Genomic DNA, 20,499 nt, shown 5'->3' on the forward strand with positions numbered 1-20,499 from the left:
CCTTCAACATCGCTGGGTCTGTCCTGGAGCTTCCCGTCCAAAAGCTCTTCACAAAGAAGAACTTCAATGGTTCAAGGAGGCAGCTGCTCAAAGGCAATTAGCAGGGCCCTGTAAATATTGACATCATCCCATTACTAATTTTTTTTTAAGTAAAAAAGTATGCAATATCTCCAAAAAGAAAATCCACTTGTGACAGGTTACTGCTTCGCACAAAGTGACCTCTGAAATACAACAGCTGCAATAATTTTACAGATAGCTCCTTTATCTCAAAGAACATTTCCAATCAACTTTTGGTTTAAGTGACAATATGCCCTGTTAATTAAAGTTTAGAATTCCTAAATAAGTTTTTTTTTTTTTAAACTCACCATCAGTAGTTTTGATGAAAGCTTAAAAGAGTATTCTGGAGGTACAACCTTATGGAAGAAAGGAAATGGAATGAGATGAATAATAATTCCTGGCTTGCACATTGTGTTTACCAGACCTGCAATACAATCATAGTCCTGTCAAGCTTCACTTCTCCTCAGCTAAATTCACTGATTTTAGTTGATTCATTGAAACATATAAACATAGAACATTGCACCAGGATTGCAAGCTGTCTTACTATTTTGCACATAATATCTCAAAACTGGTAATGGACTGACCTTGCAAGTGTACAATCAAGGAGTTCAGGCAATGTCATCAACTGCAAGAGCATAGTTTGGAAGAGTTTCATCAAATTATCCGAATCACAAGATTGTGTTCGTCGCAGAGCGCACCCATCAGCTAACTACTACCCGATGCACAGGCCAACAGGGAAGATCTCTGCTGGGGAGGCCAGACAGAGCGTAGATCCCGCAGAAAAAATTAACAATAACTTTCTACATAAGAAAACTTTCCAAGCTCCTTTACTGAGATATCTGAAAGAGTAGCATGCAATAAGTAGAACTAGGCCTTTCAGTCCCTTGCCATTGCACTGCCTTAATAATATCATAGAACATGGATCAATAGCACAAGAACAGCCCTTTGTCCCTGAATGTCTGGACCAAACACAATGCCAATTTAAGTTGGGCATTTGCATGTACGTGATCTATATACCTCCTATCACTGACTGTTCATGTGTCTATCTAAATTCCTGCTAAACATTGCCATTGAATCTGCTTCCACCACCTCCCCTGGCAGTTTACACACTCTGTCTGTAAAAAAAACCATGCTTTGAAAATCATTAAACTTCCACCCATTCACCTTAAAACTGCCCTCTAATATTTTACCTTTCCATCATGGGAAAATGATTCTGACCTTCTACCCTGTCCATTGTTCCATTATTTTACATACTTCTATCAGGTGTCCTTCCAGTCTCCAGCACTCCAGAGGAAACAATCCATGTTTGTCCACCTTCTTCTTAGATTGAATGCCAATATTCATTAACAGCTAATGGTTGATCCTTTACCTCAGCACCAGCCTCCTGCTGTAACCACATATCCCTTGATTCAGAGCTGGATTGGGATTAGGTTCCCTCTGACCTCTGAGACCTGCATTGCAACATGAAAGTCAGGTATGGGCTGGAGAATTGAACATGGGAGAGCAAAAACATACTCGGCTGAAGGGTTTGGGCAAAAATTGCATCCAGTTGCTCAGCTCATAGTCATAGAGTCATACAGTGTGAAAACAGGCCCATCAGGCCAACTTGCCCACACCGACCAACATGTCCCATCTACACTAGTACCATTTGCCTGCGTTTAGCGCATATCCCACTAAACCTATGCTATCCATGTACCTGTCTAAATGTTTCTTAAACATTGCGATAGTACCTGCCTCAACTACCTTCTCCAGCAGCTCATTCTATACTCCCACCACCCTTTGTGTAAAGCTGCCCCTCAGGTTCCTATTAAATTATTCGCCCTTCACCTTAAACCTATGTCCTCTGCTTCTCGATTCCCCTACCTTGGGCAATAGACAGTGCATTTATCCGATCTATTCCTCCCACAATCTTTACTCTTCTATAAAATCACCCCTCAACCTCCTGCTCTCCAAAGATCAGCCCCTGATCCTCCTGCGTTCCTGCAGCTAGCTATACACCAGGGATGGCTGGTATATGAAGTTTGAATGGAGTCACCAATATTGATTCAAAAGGTAAATGTAGATAAGTGGTTGTGTCTTCCTAATTCCTAATCCAGGCAAGTATGATGCATCACGGCAGCACACGGTTAAAGAACTGTAGCCAGGCGCCAATGCCACAAAATGGTCAATGGCAACATCAACACACTCCCCACTCCAACAGCCAGACACAACTACAACTGTGGAAGCTGTGGGAGGGTCTTCCTGTCAAGGATAGGCCTAGTCAGCCATGGCAGGAAACACAATCACAGATGAAACATTCCTCTCTTCTGTGTATAAAATCATGAGAGGTATAGAATGGGTAGATGCACAGAGTCTCTTACCCAGAGTAGGGAGGTCGAGGACCAGGGGACATAGGTTTAAGGAGACGGAGAAAAGATTTAATGGAACAAGCTGCCAGAGGAGGTAGTGGAGGCAGGTACTATCACAAAGCTTAAGAATCAGTTGGACAGGTACATGGATAGGACAGGTTTGAAGGGATACGGGCCAAATGCAGACTAGTGTAGCTGGGACATGTTGACCGTTGTGGGCAAGTTGGACCGAACTGCCTGTTTCCACGCTGTATGACTCTATAACTCTATAACAGGGCAACATCTAAGCCACACCATCATCTCTTGCAGATGGATGGATGCCAAAAACACTTCCTAATTTTTCTTAATATTATGAAATGAATTTCTAACACTTAAATATGTTTGAAATAAATTTATCATTTTCTATGTGCAGGAAAGAACTGCAGGTGCTGGTTGATACCAAAGATAGACACAACGTGTCTGCTGTCTGGAGAAAAAGACTAGGTGACGTTTCGCGTCGGAACCCTTTGTCAATTCATATTTCAGCACCTCAAATTTTGCTTCGGTAGCTCACAACCCAATGGCATGAACATTGAATACTCCAGTTTAAGTAACTAACACATAACAGCTCCGTTCCCCCTCCCCTTCCTCCCCCTGGAACCACCACACCTTTTATTTCCCCCTCCCCTTCCCTGAATGTGGTTAACATTGCGCTAGGTTCTTCCCCCCCCCTGCACCTGCATCATTTCCAATGGATACACAATTCACAACGCTTCTATCGCCAAGCCAAACAAGTCGCATCTTTTTCATGCTCACACTATCTCTTCACCTCTAGCCTTTGTCCAACAATCTGCCTATCAGCCTGTGTTCACTTATTACTGGCCATGCTCTGTCCGGCCCCTCCTCTTCTCCAACATTCTACCCCCTGCAAACAGTCTGAAAAAGGGTTCTGAACCGAAAAGTCGCCGATCCATGTTCTCCAGGGATGGTGTCCGACCCACTGAGTTACTCCAGCATCCTTTTTTTAATCACTTAAATCCATTCGAATACTTAATTCAATGTCTCTGAATCAAGTATTTGCAACAAAGCAAAGTGTTGGAGGAACTCAGGCAGCCCACTGATTCTTTGCTCAAGATTTCAGCATCTACAGTCTTTGCGGGTAGCTCAGTGCTGCCGCTGGGTAGAGCTGCTACCTCAAGGCGCCAGAAACCGAGTTCGAACCTGACCTCAGGTGCTGCCTCTATGGAGTCTGCACGTTCTCAGTGTTAAATCTTGGGCTTCCACCAGGTTTCCTCCTATATGGCAAAGATGTGCAGATTTGTAGGTTAATTGGCCTCTGCAAATTGCCCTGAGTTTGTACGGAGTGAATATGAAAGTGTGAATACATAGAACTAGTGTGCAAAGGTGATCGCTGGTTAACATTTCTGGCATTGGAGAGGGTCCAGAGGAGGTTTACGAGATTGATCCCAGGGATTATTGAGTTAACATATGATGAATGTTTGATGGCACTCGGCCTGTACTTGCTGGAGTTTAGAAGGATGAGGGGGTCCTCATTGAAACTTGCTGAAGAGTGCAAGGCCTGGATAGAGTGGATATGGAGAAGATGTTTCCACTAGTGGGAGAGTCTGGGACCAGATCAGGATAAAAAGATATACCCTTAAAAAGGAGATGAGGAGGAATTTATTTAGTCAGAATGTGATGAATCTGTGAGAATCATTACCACAGAGGGCTGTGGAGGCCGTCAATGGATATTTTTAAGGCGGAGATTGACCGATTTGTGATTAGTGAGGGGTTATGTGGAGAAGGCAGATGAATGGGGTTGAGAGGGAAAGATAGATCAGCCATGATTAAATGGCGGAGTAGACAGAATGGCGGAGTGGGCAGAAAGGGCTGGCTTCAAGCTGTATCTTTCGAACAATCAAAAACAGTTAATGGATAGCAGGGACATTTTGGGGTTTTGGAGGCATCCCTCATGAGGCTACTTACCACTCTATCACATGGGATGGCCATGGCTTCCAGACCCTGACCACAGCTGGACATGCAGGAGGCAGAGCAAAAGCAGGGGGAATGGAAAACCAAGGGCTAGAGACCAACGGTTGGCAATAGGCTAAACTGAGAGTAAATCAGCACAAAAAAGCAGTAGCAGGGAAAAGCAGGAGGCATTCTTAAAGGGATCAAAGGGTCCCACTCCCAATGGCCTTATTAACTCTTGGAGTTTGGATTCTTCTGGATAGGGTTTACTCCCATTTGGAAGAGAATCGTTAAATAAGGGACAGAGGGCATGGTTTTGTATGCTGCAGGTTGTGTCTTACTATCTTGATTGAGTTTTTTGAGGAGGTAACAAAGGTGATCGATGAGAGTAGGGTGGAGGAAATTTTCTACATGGATTTCAATAAGGCAGTTAATTAAGTCCCCCATGGTAGGTTTATTCAGAAGAATAAGGTGCATGGGAGGAACTATGACTTGACCTACTGGTGAACTAATTTAATAAGGTAAATGAGGAGAGTGGAGATGGGGAGGTGAGACTTGGTTTAGAATAGGAAGTGTCCGTTAGGTTAAGGGTGAGTTTCAATGTACATGGGCTGGTGAGTAGGTTTGCAGGTATTGGAGTCCATGGTAAGCATGGAAAATGTTTGGCTTTACTTGAGTAGAAATCGAGTGACTCAGATGTCCTGTTCTCTGTAATGCCCATTCAATTTTAAATCCATTAATCTAAATACATTGGAGTTTCACCACACCAAATAAAGCACGGCAGACCTAGAGCATGCAATCCATTTGCAATTACATGCCATTAATGAATGTAAGCCAGTGCACTTCATGAAATATGTCATGATATGCGTTTCCTCCTGCTGCTCCAGTTTCCACCTCCCCCATCTCCATTCCAAAGATGTGCTTAATTGGCGCCAGTAATTGCCTTTAGTGTGTATGAAGTAGATGTGAAAATGAGATAACATAGAAGAAGGAGTGTGAACGGGTGATCAATGATTGGCACAGGCTTGTACGGGTTAAAGGAACTGTTTCAATGCTGTGTATTTCAATCAAAAAAGTCTAATTTGTTTTACAAGTACAATGAATTGACATTATATTCTGTCTTTTAGTTACAATATTCTCAAACACAGAATGGGTGAAAATATTTGGGAATTGTTTTGCCTCATGGATTAATGATCATATCGAGCATGAGATATGAGCACAGTCAGTAATATTTTTCAAGGGTGCAGAAGTGCTGAGGAATTGTCACTGTGCTTATGGAAGCAAGACATCTAATTAATGTTGACCATCCAGTTATTGATTTTGTGGCCGTCATGGTTATATTAATAAAAATGACAATATATCACTTCAGGGAGCTGCAGTGATCTTCTACGTCAAATGATCAATTTTACATTGACTATTTCACCCCATAGAGTGAAGTTTGGATGGCCATGTGGAACACACAATAGTTATTAAGCACAGAGACTTGAACTTTGCAGTTGCGCAAACCTTTATGCAGGTAGATAGGGTGAGCAAATAGGCTTTCTGCGCTTTGGCCTTCGTCAATCAGAGTATTGAGTATGGTCTGTTGCAGTTATATAAGAGGCCACATTTAGAGTATTGTGTTCACTTTTGGACACGATGATATAGGAAAGATTTTGTCAAACTGGAAAGAGTGCAGAGAAGATTTACGAGTATGTTGCCAAGAGTCAAGAGCCAGAGCTATTGGGATGGTTGAACAGACTAAGGCTCGACTCCTTGAAACGCGGGAGGATGAAGGGTGATCTGATAGAAGTGTACAAAATCATGAGAGGAATAGATCTGGTAAACGCAGAGTCTCTTGCCCAGAGTAGGGGAATCGAGAACCAGAGGACATAGGATTAAGGTGAGGGGGGAGATATTTCAGGAATCTAATGGGGTAACTTTCTCACATAAAGGATGGTGGGTATATGGAATGAGCTGCCGGAGGACGTAGTTGAGGCAATGTTCTAGAAATATTTAGACAGATACATGGATAAGATAGGATCGGATAGGCATAGAGGGATATGGGCCAAATACGGGCAAGTGGGACTAGTGTAGATGGAACATGTTGGTCAGTGTGGGGATGTTACGCCAATTATCCTGTTTCCATGCTTTATGACTCTATGACTATTTGACAGTACTATGTAAATGATAATTTAGTAAATGCGATAATAGTAAAGTTAATTTGTGTGGATACGTGTTATACGTGATTCACTTCAGCTCTGTGAACAAATCCTAAGACGAATGGATAGAAAAGGTTTTGAGGTATCTAGGCCAAACGCAGGCAAATGGGATGAATGTAGCTGGGACACCTTAGTCAGCATGGACGAGTTGGGCCGAAGGACCCATTTCTGTGCTCTCTGACTATGACTGTAAGATTGTTAGAAGAGGGGGGTGACTATTCTGATAGTTGACTAGATGGAATTAAGGCGTTATGTTTTCAAAAATTAAGGAGTAACCTTCATGCATCCTGATCTTGGTGATGCCCTTTCAAAAGGTAACTACTGACAGGAAGAAAGCACAATATACATTTACACAGACCCTTCCATGAGTTCAAGATGTCTAAAGGCTATTTATAACTATTGAAAAAAAGCCCCGCACATCTCCTTTAAACTTTAATAACAAGGAACTGCTGATGCTGGTTTATACCAAACCTAGGATACAAAATGTTGGAGTAACTCAGCGGGTAGGGCAGCATACTTGGGAAAACTTGGATAGGCAACTTTTTGGGTCGAAACCCTTCTTTAGACTGATTGCAGGGGGGAGCGGTAAAGAAATCTGGGAGAGAGAAGGGTCAGGACAGAGCATGACCAGTGATAGGTGAACACAGGCAGATAGGTGATAGGCAGATTGTTGGACAAAGGCCATGCCAATGAGAAAGGTGTGAGTCCGAGAGGATAAAGAGTTGTGAATTGTTAAATTCAGGGATAGAAAAGTTGTGAATTGCGTATCCATTGGTACAAGTGGAGGGGAAGGGGGAAACCCCTATGATGTCAGCCAGGTTGCAAAGGAGGTGGAGGGAAAGAATGGAGAGGAGCGGGGGAGGAGAAGGGAAGGGGAAAGAGGGCTGTTGTGGGTTAGTTAGTTAGTGGGTTAAATTGGAAAATTCAATGCTCATACTGATGGATTGTAAGCTATCCAAGCGGAATATGAGGTGCTGTTGCTCCAGTTTGCGTAAGGCCTCACTCTGGCAATAGAGAAGGTCCAGGGCAGAGAGGTCAGTATGATAATGGGAAGTGGAATTAAAATGGTTAGCAACTAGGAGAATCCTGTAAGCCTTGGTGGACCGAGCGTAAATGTTCGGCAAAGCGGTCGCCGAGTCTACACTTGGTCTTACCGATGTGCAGGAGTACACATGTGGAACACCAGATACTGTAGAAACTTTGTCTATCCATGTTCTACAGAGATGCTGCCTGACCTGCTGAGTTACTCCAGCATTTTGTGTCTATCCTTTAAACCTTGCTCATCTCACATTAAAGCTATGCCTTCTCATCTCTCAAATTTCCACCCTGGGGAAAAGGTTCTGACAGTTTACCCTACCTATGGCTATCATTAATTTATGCCCTCCCATCAGGCCTCACCTCTGCCTCCATCACTCCAGAGGAAACAAACTAAATTTGCCCAAATTTATCCAACTTTTCCTTATGTTAATAGCCTCTAATACAGGCATCATTTTAGTAAACCTCCCCTGCATCATCTCTGAAGCCTCCACATCCTTCCTGTAACGAGGAGATCAGAAATGGACTCACTACCCCAAAGTATAGGCCTAACCAATGTCCTATAAAGCTGCAACATGACTTCCTGACTCTTATACTCAATGCCCCGATCTATGAAGGCAAGTATACCAAACGCATTCTTTAACACTCCATTTAGTTGTGTTCAACTAATAAATTATTCTGATATCTTAACCCCTCCAGCCAATATAATTCAACGTTGCAGACATGCTCATTTGCAATTTCATAGCATTTAAGGATTACTGAGCTCTCAGAAAAATCATTAACTGTGGTCACAGGTCACGTTAAATTGGTACAAAACAATGCAAGTGGTTGGAAGATGGGAGTTGTTATTTGAAGACTGGATTTATTTTGAAAGAAACAGAGTGATCATATTGCAATATCGCTCCTGAATATTTTTTTGGTATTGACCAGAAAGAGCATTCATTGTAAAAAAGCTCACATTCACACAATGGAAAATTCTGTCTCCCCCTCCATCCCCCACCCCCTCCATTTCCCGGGATCTTGATTAATCAGGCCCTTTACATACCAAGCACTGAGGTTGTCACTGACACTAAATGTAAAATCTTTATTCTAACCAATGTCTAAATCATTGTTCCCTGCACTGCAGATCATGTGGCACAGATTATTAATAGCTCTGGTCTCTACACCACTTGACACAGCGCTCTAGCTGTCAGTCTGCTGCCTGCCTCATATGATTCTTGTGCCGGTGAAGTGCCAGAGCCAAGCCTATCCCATCAGTCACTGTCAGCCACTAGCCGGTGATGAATAGCCGTGCCTTCACTGTGGCAAGGCCCAGGCGTTGATTCACACATGCCTGACTTTTACCACCTTTCACATGCCAGCTGAGGCCTTGGTGGCTGAGAAAACCTAGGGAACGAAACAAACTCGAGTTAAAAATAAAGCTGCACACTTTATCATCCACATCCCCCCCCCCCCCCCCTCCCCCTCCCTACACCACCATACCCCATGCTTAACTGCAACCCCTCTAAGTAAGTCCACATTTAATTTGGTTAAAAGGGGCTAATGGATCCCTTGGTAACAGGCTCACACTACTAAACAGCCATTCATTTCTGAATCTGCGAAATCTAGTTAAGGGAACAACTGCCTACATGCTAAGCCCTTTCTCGGAATAATCTTATTTGCAATCATCTCGGGTGTCACTGTTGTTTGTCTGGTCGGCTGATGGCTGCTGTGAAACACGTTTGAGAAGCTTTGTTTCCATACTGTTATGCAGCTCAAAATCAATATCATTTGCCGCCTTCTGTTACACGAAGTTTTGCCTTGCTTAAAGATCACGGTAGAGTCAGTGGATTTTGAGTGACCAGCCGGAAAGCACAGCTGAGCCGCCCAGACACACCACACCTTAATCACTGTCAATAAGCGGAATGGAAGCAGCTTACATCATTTCATTTACTATTTCAATGATTACATAGCTCATTGCCTTCCCATTGTTTCACTGATAGATTTCATTAACTTTCAATTAATCATCTCTGGCAATATTTAATGTTCAGAAGACGATGCCACAAAGTGAAGGGTCCAGAAATTAAAGGGTTCAGCACACTTGGAGTTGAAGGCATGCATTTGCAGCTGGACACGTTGTATCAGACTGGGAGCTGGACGTGATCTGCAAGTTGGGTTAAAGGAGCAGCGCCCTAGCCAAATCTTTGCTTACACCATTGGATAAAGACCAGGCGATGTTATATCAGAGGGAACAAAATCTGTCAGGGCACAAAGGCGGCAAGATGGCGCAGTGGTAGAGTTGCTGCCTTACCGTGCCAGAGGCCCGGGTTTGATTCCGACTGCAGGTGCTGTCTATGTGGAATTTTAATGTTCTCCCTGTGATCGTCTGGGTTTCCTCTGGGTGCTCTGATTTCCTCCCACTCCAAAGAAATACAGGTTTGTAAGTTAATTGGCTTTAGGTAAAAATATTGTAAATTGTTCCTTGTGTGTAGGATAGTGCTAGTGTATGGGGTGATCGCTGGTCGGTGTGGAGTCAGTTGGCCAAAGGACCTGTTCCCATGTTTATGTCTAAAGTCCAAAGTCCAAAGGGTCTCAAGAACCAGAGGACACATGTTTAAGGTGTGGGGGAAAGATTTAATAGGAACTTGAGGGGTAACGTTTTCACACGTGGGTGTATGGATCAAGCTGCACAGGAGGTGGTTGTGGCAGGTATTATTGCAATGTTTAAGAAACATTTAGACAGGTACATGGTTACGGTAGGTTTAAAGTGATATGGGCAAATGCAGGCAGGTGGGACTAGTTGGTTGCCACTGGCAAGTTGGGCCGAAGGGCCTGCTTCCATGCTGTAAGACTATGACTCCAGGAGATTGATCAACCAGTTTGTTCACCAAAACATTGGAGGGACACTGACAAACTTTGCTGCCATGTTGGGACTGCAATGAAGAACTGTTAGTAAGCAGCCAATTTTAATATCAGCTCTCCTCCGCTGCTGGAACTGCACTGGAGAAGAGTATCCTCTATATCTGCTGTGCCTGAGGACAACTCTCCTGTCAGGAAATGTTATAAACTGGCACATATGCACGATAGGAGGATAACTGACCAACTTTGCTGTGGTGTTGGAGGATGGTGGCGGAAGGTGCAGCCAAACAATGAATCATTGTAAGCAGTTGTGGTCGCCACACTCTCGAAAGGATGTGATGGTGCTGGAGAGAGTGCAGAGGAGATTCACCGGAGGAGATCGGCTGGATTGAAGGATTTTAAGTTATGGGGAAAGATTAGACAGGTTGGGCTTGCCATCCCTGGAGCGAATGAGGCTCAGAGGAGAACCTGATAGAAATAGTCTCCTCCGTTTATGAATGTTATGCCCGCGCAAATAAACAAGTGTTTGGGAGACCGACTGAAAGGATTTGCTGGCCGTTGTAGGGATCCAGGTGACGGTCCTTAACACTGTTGAGAATTTTGCCACATCAACGCTAGAAAGAAAACATTCTGATTAACAAACTGATGTCCATTTAGTGAATCCTATCAAGACATCTTATTCAAACCATTAATGTCCTATATAAAGCAGCAGTATCTTATTCAAACCATCAATGGCATATAAAAGAGCTGATGCTTCACAGCACCAGAGATCCAGGTTCGATCCTGACCTCGGGTGCAGTCTGTGTGGAGTTTGCACGTTCCCACATCCTCCCACATCCCAAAACTGGCTGGGTTTGTAGGTTAATTGGCTTCTATATATTGCCCCAATTGTGTAGTGATTAGATTAGATTGTGGGATTACATAGAATGGGTAATCGATGGTTGGCATGGACTTGGTGGGCCGAAGGGCCTGTTTCCATGCTGTATCTCTAAACTAAAGTAAACAAAATGAAATGGAATTAAATTAAACTAAAATCTCGTTTGTAGAAAAATCTTTGAAAAGAATATTATTCTTTTCATTCTTTATTAAGAATAACGAAATGATATTTAAAATGTTCTTCAGGTTATCTCTTCCTTTGGAACAACCCATCTCTGCAGGCATCTTCTGCTGTGTCAGAACTCAGTTCGTGGACTCACATTTCTAACTTGCAGACTGTTCGGCTATGAATAGGTCTTAGCAATTGGACCCTGAATCCAGGCAGGTTGACTAGGTATTCCGAATCTTTTTCACAAATTAGAGATATCAAAAACAAGAGAGCAAAGGTTTAAATTGAGAAGAAAGAGTTTTAAAGGAGAAGGGCCTGTGGGATAAAGGAGATCTGAGGGATAAAGATGTTACAAAGAGTGGTTGATACCAGGAACTTGATGCCAGAAGAGATGGTGGAACCAGACACAATCACTATGTTCAGAGAGGAACTCAAATAAATAAGTAGGACGATTATATAAGCAAAATATAGGCAAAAGGGAGGAGTATAGATGGGCAAAAAAAGTTGGCATGAACAAAGGACCTGTTTTTGTGCTGTAAACTCTCTGAGTATTCTCCAGTTATTTCTTCATTCGAAAAAGAAACACGGTCTTTAATGAAATTGAAGTACATGTTTATTCAGGAGGGAGAGCTGGTCCTCGGTGGACAGATCTGCTGATTGGAAGGGTGGTGAGAGAAGGACTGGGCATTTGGCATTGGGTATTGTGTCGACCAAAGGGGAGAGGTGAGGATTGTTAGCTTTGGAGGATGGGGACTAGTACTGGGAATTGTGTGGGTGATGATAGTGGCAGTGGTGGAGTGGGGCATCCCAGACAGTGCAACCTAAATTAATTACCTAAAGACTATCTGAACAGGGTCCACAGTTTTAGAGTCATGGTCTGGAACCATTCCCTTTGCAATGCCTCTCTCTGCGTAAATGGCTTATTGGCATGGCAGCCATTTCTGGATTTTTGTCCATATATGTATGCAGATGCAGACAAAAATCCAGAAAATGCCTTAAAGTATGCATTGGACAACACTATTCGTATCCAAGGTACACAAAAATGCTGGAGAAACTCAGCGGGTGCAGCAGCATCTATGGAGTGAAGGAGATAGGAAGGGTTTCGGCCCGAAACGTTACCTATCTCCTTCGCTCCATAGATGCTGCTGCACCCGCTGAGTTTCTCCAGCATTTTTGTGTACCTTCGATTTTCCAGCATCTGCAGTTCCCTCTTGAACACTATTCGTATCCATTCTCCTTCATGCACCAGGTTGCAGATAGACAAAGGGGTCAGAAGGAAAACGAGGGATCATGCAACTTGCAGCAAGTCCTACAGTTTCCATGATGAAATTTTCACTGAAATCGAACTGCCTAGCCCGCAAAAAAACATGCCACTTACGCAACCCAATTTGTAGGCATATATTATTTCTTTCTGTATTGTGGAAGGTTAGGTTCAAAACACCTTTTCTCGTTGGGCATGTGCCAGTTGCTATTTTCTTTAGCTGTAGATTTTGATGAGTGAAAAGCTAGTGACAGGTGTTGAGGAAAAAACATTCCCATTCATCAAGGCAAATAAATTGCCGAGCATTTGCCAACAAATTCACTCTCGCTGCCAGGATACAGAGAGTGTTGAAGAACTTTCATCTTGTTCCATTGCGCCCACACTGTCTCGGAACTTCTGTGTCCCTCTGCAAAGAAAACAAGCACTAAATACGGAGAAAATGTTTGATGGCTTCAGGTTTCAGAATTTCAACAAAAATAACAGATGAAAACTTGGTGCAGAGAGTTCTGTTCAAACTAAAGTGTACATTTTCTGATCTATTTTGATAAAATCCTTACACTTTCAATCCAATCCCTTCAGTGGCATAGATAACGTGGACAGTCAGAACCTTTTTTTCTCAAGATGGCAAACCAAAATACTAGAAGGAATAGCTTTAAGGTGAATGGGGTAAAGTTTAATGAAGATGTGTGGGGTGAGTTTTCTACACAGTAACTACCACGGTGACTACCTAGAATGCAATGCCAGGAGTGGCTGATGAGGCAGATCTAATAGTGGCATTTACAATTCTTTTGGATAGGCGTATGGATATAGAGGGAATGAGGGTTATTGATTATGTGCAGGCTGATAAGATTTGGTCTTGGCATCATGTTCAGCACAGACATTGTGAGCCAAAGGTCTGTTCTTGTGCTGTACTGTTCTATGTTCTGTGGTTTCAGTATCTATCAATGTTGTAAAGGAGTCCAGTCTGACACACTGTAACTTTACTGGGTCTTTAATAAAGGCACATGTCAAACACGTCCCAGTACTGACTGCATCTAGTCTTCAGGCGTACTGGAACCAAGGGAGGAGCAAGGGGAAGATATCACAGTTATACTGAGATGACTGGGCGTGGTTAGTGGTACTGAGATAGCTACATTATAGGTTGCATGCATAAACCATCTACATCCTTTCCCTTAGAAATCTAAAATTGAAGTTATAACAGTGGCAGTGTGATTATACAACACATGCAAATTTAAACGAAATCACCGTAGCGGACAGGAGGTTTGACAACCCGACCCGAGCGTGTGCGTATAGCACCATCACCCTCCCCACCAGATAGAAGAGGAGGCGGAGCAGTAGCAGCCGGGAAGGAGAAAGTCGGCGGAGACCCAACCGGGAATGCGGGAGGTGACCCAACCGGCACGGGTGATCCAGGAGGAGGAGACGGGGGAGAAGGAGGAGAAGGAGAACGAGCAGGGGAGGAGATCATCTGCCCGAAAGCAGGAAGCGCAGAGGGAGGAGAACGCGGCAAGCGAACTGACCGGGGCACGCAGGGAGCTGTGGGGTAATTAGTAATGACAGGCTCGAAACGCAACGGAGGAGCGTAGGGTTCCGCAGGAGGAGGCTGAGGCTCGTTAACGGCCAACAGGTGCTGGCGGCTCCGGCGGTAGACAGTTCCATCAAAGTCCACCAGGTAAGATCTCGGGGAATCGTCCACACCAACAACGGTTGCGAGTCGGGAGAATCCGGTGGCTGTCTGCATGCGGACGACCTGGCCAGGCAGTAGTGTTGAGAGCGGGCGGCAGGACTTGTCGTGAGAGCGGCGCTGTACCTCATGCTTGTGAGCAATCCGTTGCTGAACGGCGGCAGGCTGGAGGACCTTGGGCACCAGGGATAGTTGGGCGATCGGCATCGGTGGGCGAAGCACGCGGGACATCAGATGCTGGGCAGGGGATCACATGGTAGAGTCCCGTGAGATGTTGCGAAGGTTGAGTAGACCCAGGTAGAAGTCACCATTGGAGAGACGAGACTGCTCGAGTAAATTCTTGGCACTGCGGACAGCTCGCTCGGCCAGGCCGTTGCTCTGCGGGTATTCGGGGCTGCTGGTATAGTGAGTGAAGTTCCACTTCACAGCGAAAGCCTGGAATTCTGCACTGGCGAACTGACGGCCGTTGTCGGTCTGCAAGCGGACCGGGGACCCAAAGGTAGCAAAGTGTCTGCGCAGCTTCCTGATAACCATTTCAGAGGTGATAGCAGGGAGAAGATCCACTTCGAACCAGTTGTAGTATGAATCAACCAACACCAGGTAGTGCTTGCCTCGCCATTCGAATATGTCAGCAGCCAGCGAGGTCCAGGGCATGGCAGGCGCAGGCTGCTGCAGAAGTGGCTGGCGCTGCTGATGTGGGGCAAGAGTGTTGCAATCAGGACAGAAGGCTACTCGGGCTTTAATGTACTTGGCCATGCCGGGCCAATAGTATTGTTCTTGGGCATGTGAGACGTGGCATCGGCTCCGGGATGCCCCATGTGGGCAGCGTTGTAGTACAAGTCGTATAGGGAGGCAGGGACGACCACCTTGTGACCTTTGATGATGATGCCGTCCCGGAGCACAAGCTCGTCGCGGACCAGAAAGAAGGGGTGGGCACCCGCAGGCAGTGAGGTGTGTCTGCTGGGCCACCCCCGCTGGATGACAGCTGCGAGCTGTTGCAGGTCGGGGTCGTTGGCGGTGTGCTCAACCAGGCACTGCAGCTGCTTAGAGGGAACAAAGTTGACATTTAGTACCTGCAGATCCTCCTGCTCGTAGGGGTGCCTGTCACAGGAGGACCGGGGGGCCCGGGACAGCGCGTCGGCCACATGCATCTCGGTGCCCCTCTTGTACACGATCAGAAAGTCGAACCGCTGGAGCTGTAACATCATGCGCTGGAGTCTAGCTGGAGCGATGTGGATAGGCTTATTGAGGATGGTCACCAAGGGTTGATGATCCGTCTCGACGGTGAACCTGGTACCGAAAAGGAAGTCCTTGAACTTGGAGCAGGCGAATACAACCGCAAGAAGCTCCTTCTCGATTTGTGCATAGCGCTGCTCAGTGTCTGTCATGGTACGCGAGGCATAAGAAATGGGCTGCAGTGAGCCGTCATCATGGAGTTGCAGGCAGGCAGCACCGAGTCCGAAGCGGGAAGCATCACACGTAACTACAATTGGACGTTGCAGATCGAAAAACTTGAGAGTTGGTGTGCTAATCAGCTTTGATTTGAGAAGGTCGAAAGCCTGCTGGTGTTGGGGAAACCAGGACCAGGCAATGTCTTTTTTCGTCAGTTGCCTCAGGGGTGCGCTCAACTCGCTGAGGTCGGGGATGAACTTTCCCAAATAGTTGACCATGCCCAGGAAACGCTGCAGGCTGGTCACGTCGGTCGGGGAGGCAGCTCGGAGATAGCGTTGATCTTCTGCGGATCAGGTTTCAGTCTGTGGGCTGTGAAGATGTGCCAACATAGGGTACTTCAGCTACACGGAACTTGCACTTTGACGGGTTAAGTTTTAAGTTGATCTGGCGAGCGCGGTCTAGAATCCGTCGGAGGTTGTGGTCGTGCTCAGCAGCATCTTTCCCATAAACCAGGATGTCATCCACGATAATGGCACACGGCAGGCCGGCAAACAGTTGCTCCATGGAGCATTGAAACACTTCGCTAGCAGAGTTGATGCCGAACGGCATCCGCAAAAATTCTAATCTTCCGAAGGGGGTGCCAAAAGTGGTTAAGTCTGAGGAGTGTTTGTCTAGAGGTATTTGCCAGAATGAGCTCCTGGCATCAAGGGCAGAGAACACCGTGGCCTGACCGACCTGGGCAGCAACATCTTCTACAGTCCTCATGGGGTAATGAGGACGCCTTATTGCCAGATTTAAGTCTTTGGGGTTGATGCACACCCGTATCTCGCTCTTACCCTTCTTCATGGCGGCGACCATGGTGGAGACCCACTCGGTGGGTTCGCTGACAGCTTCAAGCACTCCCATGTCAACCATGTTCTTCAGCATGGCTTCGACCTTGCCCTTCATGGCAAACGACACCCTGTGTGGAGCACGGACCACTGGTACAACCGACGGGTCAGTTGCGATCTTGTATACAAGGGGCAGCTTACCCAGTTCATCATCGAATAGGTCAGGGTACTCGGAGAGTGGATTCAGCATCACCCGCACTTCGTGGACAGTACGGTCAAAGGACACCAGCTCGAGATCCTGACACGCCTGATTGCTCAACAGAGTCACACAGTCACAGTCAAGAATGAAAAACGACAGGTCACGCGAAGATTTCTTCAGCACACAGTGGAAGGTGGCCCTCCCCACAGGTTTTAGCTCCTCTCCCCATAAGCACGCAATATGGAGCAATCAGCAGTTAACAGCTCATTATTTCTTATCTTCCTGAACAGGGATGTTGACATAACATTCACTTTCGCCCCCGTATCCAGCTTAGCAGTGAAGGACTTGTTGTTGACAGTGACAAGCACAGAAGGATCGGGGGGCGGGGGGCGAGATTGAGTATGAAGGAGAGAATAAACACTGGCATCTCCCATGGAAATACTGGGCTCAGAGTCGAGGGCAGTGTCGACAGAAGACTGGGAACCGAATTCGTTATCAACTTGTTGAAGGTTGTTTAAAACTTGTCTGGGAGCTGGAGGAACGTTCCCACGGGAGCGACAGGCAGCTGAGAAATGGTTCATCTTCTTACAGAAATTACAAGCTTTACCAAATGCTGGGCACTGCGACTGCATAGAGTGGACATAATTGCAGTTAGGGCACTTCTTGACAAGCGGGACCCGAGCGGCATAAGTCAGCCGCGGTGCAGGGCGAACGTTGTCTTGCTTGCGACGGGGCATAGCAACACCAGTCAGATTAATAGCCCGATTGTCAGATCCCCTCTTCCCATGTAGCGGGGCAACCACCTCAGCTATTCGGCATGCATGCATAGCCTCAGTCAGGGTGAGGTCCGGTCTTCGCAGCAGCTCTGTTCGTAGCTTCTGATCTAGCATGCCGGTGACCAAATTATCTCTGGTGAGCTGATCACGAATGTTCTCGAAATGGCACCACTGAGCAAGGTAGCGCAGGTCAGCGATAAAACATTCAACCGGTTCATCAGGCTGCTGTTTCCTTGTAAAGAATCTAGCCCGCTCCAATATACGGTTGGAGGGCAAGTCACAAATCTCCGCAAACTTGCGTAAGAGACATTCCGGGTCGTTGGCAGATTCCGCCGGCTCGACGACCTGGTCGTTGTCATCCAGGACCGCTGGATTGTAAGTGAAAGCCTGAGCTCGCTTCATAGCATCGGGACCGGCAAGGTTCAGCAGGAGTGAGGCTTTGACCGCATCAGGGTCGTTTCGGTGCACGATGTTGATGAAGTGGTTGTAGTCCATCACGAAAGTAGCCCATCGCTCCGCAATGTCAGCGTCAAAGACAAGGGGAGAGGGCTTGCGGCACGAGAATGCCATGGTAAATAGGGGATTAAACACTAGTAAAACTAGGAGCAAATAAAACCCGATAAACAGGAGGCGCGCGTTTAACTTACTGACACCATGTAAAGGAGTTAAGTCTGACACACTGTAACTTTACTGAGTCTTTAATAAAGGCACATGTCAAACATGTCCCAGTACTGACTGCATCTAGTCTTCAGGCGTACTGGAACCAAGGGAGGAGGAAGGGGAAGATATCACAGTTATACTGAGATGACTGGGCGTGGTTAGTGGTATTGAGGTAGCTACATTATAAGTTGCATGCATAAACCATCTACAAATGTAAACTCCTCCTTTCCCATAACCCTCATCAGCTTTGCACTCTATGACTCCATGCTGTGCGACTGTTTGGCCCATATCCTTCTAAACGTATCCTATCCATGTACCTGTCCAAAGGTTGTGATAGTTCTTGCCTCAACTACCAACTCTGGCAACTCGTTCCATACACCCACCACGCTTTGTGTGAAAATTTTGCCCCTCAGGTTCCTATTACAAAATCTTTCCCCCCTCGCCTTAAACGTATGTCCTGTTTCATTTATTTAATTTATTTTTGTTTAGTTTATTATTGTCACATGTACCGAGGTACAGTGAAAAGCTTTTTAGTTGCGTGCTATACAGTCAGCGAAAAGACTACATGATTATAGTCAAGCCATCCACAATCTACAGATACAGGATAAAGGATATAACGTTTATTGCGAGATAAAGTCCAGTAAAGTTTGATTAAAGATAGCTCGCAGGTCTCCATTTAGATAGATGGGATGTCAGGACCGCTTGTTAGTTGTCGAGATGATGGTTCAATTGCCTGATAACAGCTGGAGGAAACTATCCCTGAATCTAGAGGTATGCATTTTCAAATATCTGTACCTCTTGCCTGATGGGAGAGGGGCGAAAGCAGGATGCAACTCGTCCTTGATTATGTTGTGAAGTGTAGATGGAGTCAATGGAAGGGAGGTTAGTTTGCCCGATGAACTGGGCTGCATCTACAACGCTCTGCAATTTCTTGCAGCCTTGGATGGTGTTGTTCGCAAACCATGATGCAATGCATCCCGATAACACACTTTCTTGACCTCCCGACTGGGTAGAAGACTCTGTACACTTACCCTATCTATTCCTCTGATGATCTTATACACAGCTATAAGATCTCTCCTCATTCTTCTGTACTCCAAGGAATAAAGTCCTATCCTGCTCAATCTCCCCACAGCTCAGGCTGTCGAGTCCTGGTAATATCCTCATAACTTTTTGCTGCACCCTTTCCAACTTAACAACATCTTTCCTATAACAGGGTGACCAAAACTGAACATATTACTCCAAATGTGGCCTCACCAATGTCTTGTAGAATTGTAACATAACCTCCAACTTCCCAACTTCTATATTCAGTAACATAACCTCCCAACTTCTATACTCAATATACTCCTTCAATTCCAAGTAACGATTCATGGCCAATGATTTATCTTCCACATATTCATATATTCCAGCTCTTTTCTAAACACCCACCTCTTAACTGTCCTAACACCTAGTTATGCAACTCTGGGTCAAATTGTGCGCAATTACACTGGTGCAGAGTGCCTGAAAGGTGCTGATGATATATAATTTGTTGTTTGTGTTTTTCTGATATAAGATTGGAACAAGAATGCTGAAAGCACAACTAAAAAGAAGGCTAGAAGAGGTGAAATCTTTTGTACAAGGAAAGCCAGCAGTAGGTTACCAACCAATTCTTCCCACATTGAGGCCCAGAAGTTTAGTCTAGTGTAGAGATATAACAGGGAAACAGGCCGTTTGGCCTCCTAGGTCCATGCTGACCATCCATCACCTGTTCACACTTAGTTCTATATTATTCCACTTTTTCATCCATTCCCTGCACAACAGGGGCATTTTTTAAGCTAGATTTAACCTACAGTCCCGCTCTACAAAATTGGCCCAGTGTGTAGGGCTTAGATGTGAAAATGCAACAACATAGAATTAGTGCAAATAGTAAGGGACACAACGGTCCAAAGAGTCTGTTTCCATGCTGTATCTCTAAACTAAACTAAATTAAACTAAACTACGTGCAGGCAGATCAGATTAGTTTATCTTGGCATCATGTTCAGCACAGGCATTGTGGTGCAAATGCTGTACTGTTTTATGTTCAATGTTAAATAGCTAATAAAGAGGCATAAAAGTTAAATTAAAAGAAGGGCTTTGCCATTTAACCACTGTATCAATGATTAGACAATTGATAATAGGGAGACGAAAGCAGCATTTAAATATTGATGCTGCATTTATTTCAAACTGTTGCACCTTAGTATTTACGAA

At 45.3% G+C, this 20,499-nt stretch overlaps 1 long non-coding RNA gene across 1 annotated transcript; it reads right to left on the reverse strand.

Moving 5' to 3' along the window:
* Positions 1–1,892: 1,892 nt before the first annotated feature.
* On the reverse strand, positions 1,893–19,527 carry LOC116971839. Its single transcript, XR_004411646.1, has 3 exons — positions 19,283–19,527; positions 18,496–18,497; positions 1,893–1,920 (listed from the first exon to the last, which is right to left on the reverse strand). It is a non-coding gene; the product is annotated as an uncharacterized LOC116971839 (long non-coding RNA).
* Positions 19,528–20,499: the final 972 nt, after the last annotated feature.

This window comes from Amblyraja radiata, chromosome 1 (genome assembly GCF_010909765.2).
Source record: "Amblyraja radiata isolate CabotCenter1 chromosome 1, sAmbRad1.1.pri, whole genome shotgun sequence".
In the NCBI taxonomy this organism is placed as follows: Eukaryota; Metazoa; Chordata; class Chondrichthyes; order Rajiformes; family Rajidae; genus Amblyraja; species Amblyraja radiata.